This window comes from Lepidochelys kempii, chromosome 2 (assembly GCF_965140265.1).
Source record: "Lepidochelys kempii isolate rLepKem1 chromosome 2, rLepKem1.hap2, whole genome shotgun sequence".
Classification (NCBI taxonomy): Eukaryota; Metazoa; Chordata; order Testudines; family Cheloniidae; genus Lepidochelys; species Lepidochelys kempii.
This window is the reverse complement of record NC_133257.1, coordinates 234,666,889-234,673,666: the sequence shown is the minus strand read 5'-3', so window position 1 is coordinate 234,673,666 and position 6,778 is coordinate 234,666,889.

Below are 6,778 nucleotides of genomic sequence, written 5' to 3'. Positions count from 1 at the left end.
CAATAAGAGACAAGATGGGTGAGGGGTAATATCTTTTATTGGGCCAACTTCTATTGGTGAACGAGACCAGCTTTTGGGTTACACAGAGCTCTTCTTCAGGTCCACGGGGCTCTAAAGTTTCTCTCATTGTACCAACTTCTGGTGGTGAAAAATATATTGCCTTTTGCCCACCTTGTTGCTCTAATATGCTGGTATCAACACAGCTATGACACTGCAAACATACTTCACAATGTCCATTTAATTATTGCTGAAAGCGTAGAAAGCCAAAGCTTTTTGTTACCCTTTAGGGTGGAAAATGGAAATGGTTTAGCTTGCCAGTTAATTCTGAAATGGAATCACTAACCCAATATCCTGAAATTCTGTTCCAAGCTCAATTTAAATAAGACTACCATTGTCTACAAAAAAAGTGGAATTTAAGTCCATAATGTATAACTGAAATGGGAAGAGTAGCAAAAGGACTTGTTTAGTCAATCAGATTTATTTAGCAAGCCATTTAAAGATTGCAGTTATCACCTACTCTTTAGGGGCAACTTGATGCCATATCCTTGTCTATACAGTACTACTAAAAATACCCATTGCTGTCAATGTGCATAAGTGAGCCAATGCTGAACGTTATTTAACAGCAGCTGTAGGCCAAATAGCATTCTGTAATGTGGACAAGGTGACAGAAAAAGAGGAAAGTGTTTGTTTTCTAATATAACTTGCCCAGAAACGGAGAATGGCTGAACAGCCATGTAAGACGGGCTCAAGAAGAACAATACAAAATAGACAGAGCATCTTTTCCCACCACCCACACACAAATACTACTCAGTACTTCACAGTGATCTCTCTCAGTCATCGTGCTACCAGATTTCTTGAAGGAACAGTGGCCAAACGTGGATGGTGACAGCTAGGAACCTAAATCCACATTTATGTGCCTGTTTTTAAAAAGGCCTGATTTTCAGAGGTGCGGCACACAGCTACAGCCATACTCTTAAGGCAATGAGAGCTGCAAGTGCTCTGGAATTTTTTTTTTTAAGTCAGACGACAGGTTTGTTTTAGGTGCCTAAATATGGATTTAGGTATCTAATTTCAACAATCCAGTTTTAAAAATTGTAATTCAGAGTTAATATTGTGAAACCAAGGGCCCATTTTATAAGTCTTGAAAGTAAGTTACATGCCTGCTGCATTAGTTGAAATCCATTAATGCAAATGGACAAGTTATACAAGGAAAAGCTAAGCTTTGCTGGGACCTCTCAAAGTGTTTAAGAGCCCTTCTGTGTGCTGTGGAGATGTTTGTGAACCTCTGACTTAGTATTTCAGATCCCAAGTCTCAAAGTTTACGATTAAAATAATAGATACAAATTTTATTGTCCCATCCCTACAGTGAGAAATAAAATGCAACGTACATCTTCCTTTTACCTCAAGTAACCTCTCTGCATCACCCACAGAACGAATTTGCCCTTAGTGCCAAGCACTAATTTCTCTAATCCAAAACTAAACTACAAGGGAGAATCTCTCCAAAAAGGATGCAGACAATTCAGTTCAATTCAGTTCAGGTGAACAGCGATTAGTCCACAGTTTTGTTGTATTTTCCTGGACTGATGCACAAATGCCTTCCTTCCTTTCCATCCCCTCTCCTCCTCCCCACCCCAAACAGTGGTTATGAAAGTCAATGTAATTCAACCATCACATAAGGTACTTTTAAAAGATGATTTGCCAATTCAAACTAAATATGTTAAATAGTGACTTAAGGACTTTATTAAAGTGTTCAACTACTAATCCCTCTATCTTCAAATCACTCATCGCCCACAAACCAGTGTCCTATTTTGAAACTAGTGGATTCTACATACTTTGCTATCCTAGACAAATTGGAAGATGTCTGTTCCTTGTAGCCCCTGAGTTAAGCAAACTATGGCTTATGAAACTGGATATTCCCCCCAGATAATTTTTTGTTTTATTTTTAATCTAGTATAGCCCCTTAATAGTTTAATGTAGCTGCCCCAGAATTAAAATATTCCACTGTCAGTATAAGCAGTCACTAAATATTTTGCTGTCCCTAATATTTTGTTGCTGTAGATGACTGCCCGCTTTCCCTTTATGGAAAAGGCTCCTTACATGGTATCATGACATGGACATGATAAATTATCACCCCAAACAGCTGAAGCAGTGCAAGAATTTATTTGGAGGCATGTTTAATTTTATATAATTTAGTACCTGTGAAAGGTGCCAGATTTTCAGGGTCCAGAGCTGTCACTTTCCATCCACAGAAGAGATACTGCACATTTGGAGCAATAAGAGCTCCCCAAATATGGCCCAGTGAGTGCCTCAGCCCTGACCTGGAGAGGTTACATTTAGGACTGATAACATAGTCCAGTTACCATGACTACTGAATGCTTCATCTGTCTAATAGTGCCAAGTACACCAATTAGTTCTTGTAAAAATAGTGATTTTTTTTTTGTAGTGTGGACAACTTTCCGGAGATTTTAAGGCTAGAAGGTATCATTAATGATCACCTACTCTGACCTCCTGCATAATCCAGAGCACCTCACCCAATAATTCCTGCATAAAGCCCATAACTTCTGATTGAGCTAGAGCAGAATGCACTGAGATCAACTCATATCATAAAGACCACTGAATGACCATCAGAGAATAATGTATTTGTGAATCTACTCCAGGTCAGTAATAACAATGGTGACCTAGATATGTAATAATCCATATTCATTTCCAATCCCCAGGTCTGTTTCAGAACCTTCAGAGGCAAGTTTTAGATTATATATGTGAACCACTAGCATTTCCATTCTAAGGATTCGTACGAACATCAACGGATTCAGTAAGTGATCAAGCAGAAGCAAATTCTGGCCTTGTCTACTCCAGCCGCTTTCGGAAAACCTCCCATTACTTCACCTCCCTGATGGTACCAATGGCAGTAGCACTAATGTTTTTAACCACTGTTACATAAACCTGGCACCTAGACAGTGTGGTAAAAACACTGGTACCCGGAAAACGCTAACTCTCCAACTGTTGCTATGATCAATGCAGCTGCACCAGTGCTAGTGAAATGGTGGTAGACTTCCCAAAGAAGGATAGTGCAGACCAAGCCTTTGCAAACAGGGCATTCTTTTGCAGAGGAGCAATTTGAGCTGGAAAATCTAGAGAGGAAAATAAAAGCATCTGAAAAAGTAAACATTATTTTGATAACTATTACAATTTTGATAAATATTTTGGTAAATATTATATCTTAATATTATAGTAAATATATTAGCATTGTCATTCCTGTATCTTGTTAGCATAAAGGCTTTTAAAAAGCACCTTTTATCTGCTAAGTCTGTACAATTATTGGAATATGCCAGAACTCTATGAAAGAATATTGCATACATACACAGTAATAAGAATAACTATTACAAAATATGCTAAGAGTATTTCATTATGGGCAGAGGAAAGAATTCTTTAAAAAACTCCCACATTTTCCATTGTAATATACATTTGAGTCAGAGTGTGAAATATTCTCCATTATACACTGGTTTTAGGTTCTCTGAATTGGTTACGTCTGTAGTGTACTCCTCCAAGGATTCCAGCTGTCTGGCTGCCTACAGAGGAAAAACTGAGCTTGAAGAGTAAAAAAAGAAAAAGAAAAAAAAATACTAAAATTGCCTGTTTTGCTTGAAGTTTATAGTCAGGATAAACTATTTTGGTTGTGCCCAAGGCCTGCAAATAACAAAGTAAAGAGCACAATACAGAACAGAATATACCAGCAAGTACATAGCATTGTCGAAGTTCTCTTGTGCACTGGATAGAAATTCATTGTTTACATACATCAATCATGATTTGCCACAGGGTATTTCTTGAGTTACTACATATCTTTAATACAAAGGAAAAGGGAGGAAAAGAAAACAGCTATTTCTATCTGCTTATTTCTGTTTTGTTGGTTTATGACCTTTTTAAAACTAAGAATAGAGTTCAACTTGCAAAGCTTAAGTAAAGTGAACTGATTACAAACTCGCCTCCCGTTATCCAAAGTAGGGTGATTTTAAGGTTCTCTGGACATTCTCAAATCTCATTAGCATACCACAAATTCAATGATATAGCCAAATATCCTTAAGGGAATACCAATCATCATTTAAACTCCCCATTCCTTTAGAATTTTGCCATCTATTAAATGTCCAAAATCCACTGTAGTGGCGATTTCTCAGCATTATCCCTCCTGGCACTGAAAAAAAAAAAATCAACCCACATAATACTGCATGAAATGAGATTCTTAAAAAAACAAACTAAGCTGTTCACACACTCTGGTCCCAGCCTATACCTATTCTGCGTGTAGAGCTCTCACTGAGTCAACAGGACTTCCAAATGCAGAGTCCCTCTAGTCCTGGGGGTGTAAAGCCACTCATCATAGCATAACTAAACATGCACTTTTATTGGGGAATTATATCAGATGATACTTCTGATGTGGACACAAGATAGATAAAACAAACAGCGTGGTTGAACACAGGGTGGATTTGATTGAAATCAAATTGATTTAAATCACTAGTCAGAAAGACTCTGTTAATCATGGATTTCTACATAAAAGTGCATTCTTGTTGGTTGTTATAACCTTAATACAGATATATCAGAAAATGAATGATTGTTTGGTTATTTTATTTACCAAAGGTAATTGAAGCAGATATTTATGACGTCTTTGGGAGGTGAACTATCTCCAATTCAACAGGTTAATCATTTGGAGGATTTTCTTGCCATGCTGTATTGGGAGGTGATCATCATCAGACAGACATTTAAATTATTTTATGTAATTAAAACCACGTTATGTACTCTGGGTTTTTTTCTTCAACAGCAAACATAATATTTTTATAAAACAAGCATATGAATTTTTTAATTTAGTTCAACATTCAAGTTTTTTAAAATCAGGTTTCTTTTTGTTAAAATTGTTTTTAACTGAAATAGTTAAATGAAATATTTTAAAAAACCACCAAAAATTAAATCGACTGTGTCAGCCAGGTCAACAAGAGAAACTTAAAATATTGGCTTCTGCAACTAACTCAGTCATCTTCACCTTCATTTTCCTGTTTGTTCATAATCTGGAAAAGAAAAAAAAACAAGCTTTCCTGCTTTTTCAGGTCCAAAACAGTTTTTCAATTTGGAATGGATTAGTCCAAAAGGAAGAAAATATTCTTTCTACACTGGCAGAAGAAGCTATTGCTGTTAAAAGTGAGATCATCACGTCAGCAGTCTCTGAATCCAAGTGCTTAAGTGACTTCCACCAGTTCACTGGTGTGACTTTCTTTAAAACATCATCAGCAAACATTTATTTCTTGAATGGTTCACCCTTAGCTCTGAAGAAAGAAAAGGAGTACTTGTGGCACCTTAGAGACTAACAAATGTATTTGAGCATAAGCTTTCATGAGCTACAGCTCACTCTGCTCAAATAAATTTGTTAGTCTCTAAGGTGCCACAAGTACTTTTTTTTTTTTTTGCTAATACAGACTAACATGGCTGCTACTCTGAAACCTTAGCTCTGAAGTTTATTATAGTTGGCATTATGGAGGGATGATTGCTGGTTGTCCATGTCATAGCCAACTCCTCTTCTTCAGCAGTGAAGGTTGACCCCAGTACCGAGTATTGAGAATATTTGCAAGAAAATTAGCTGGAAATAGTGCTTGTTCCATTCATTTTTTTAATGCTTGTAATTTAACTCTGTCATTGCATATTTCTCTTTTTAAGATCTTACTCAGTTCCTTCCAAATTTCAACAGCGTCAGCAATAAAACAGCTGTTTCCCCGCATTTTGTTCAAGGCTTCAGAAATGGGCTTCAGGGTACTCAGCATGTGTTCAGCATTTCTCTGAAGCCCAATGTTGAGAACTTTAGCTGTGACCGTGCCATCTATTTTTTCACAATTTTGTTCACAAACTGACATCAGATTAGGCCAGTTCTCGATGTCGTGCTCAAAACAGTCCACTACTGAGTTCCAGCGCACGTCTTGTGGGAGAGTTAGCTTGGTTCCTCCCACTTTTTTCAGAGCAGCTGCTGCAAAGTGGTTGTTACGGAAGTATTTTGCAGTTTCAACAGCATTAGCCTTTATTTCTGGAACACTGAAGTCTTTGGCTAGGAGGTGCATCAAATGAGCACTGCAGTCGTATGCTATTAGCTTGGGACTCTCTTCTAAATAATTTCTTCATCTTGGATACATTTGCAGCATTGTCTGTGACCAAGCTGCATACTATACATTTGAATTTCTTTTCAGTTTGTTATAGATTTTACTGCTACTTCTGGTAAATATTCTTCTGTGTGTGCATTTACTGATGTATCCTCATAAGTGCTGACTCCGTGGGTGCTGCAGCCCTGCATCACTTACAGCCCCTAACTAAAACCTCTCCAACGCATCATCAAGGATCTACAACCTATTCTGAAGGACAATCCCACATTCTCACAGACCTTGGGAGACAGGCCAGTCCTCGCTTACAGACAGCCCCCCAACCTGAAGCAAATACTCACCAGCAACCACACACCACACAACAAAAACACTAACCCAGGAACCAATCCCTGCAACAAACCGCATTGCCAACTCTGTCCGCATATCTATTCAAGGGACATCATCATAGGACCTAATCACATCAGCCGCACCATCAGGGACTCTTCACCTGCACATCTAGCAATGTGATATATGCCATCATGTGCCAGCAATGCCCCTCTGCCATGTACCTTGGTCAACCGGACAGTCTCTGTGCAAAAGAATAAATGGACACAAATCAGACATCAAGAATTGTAACATTCAAAAACCAGTAGGAGAACACTTCAGTCTCC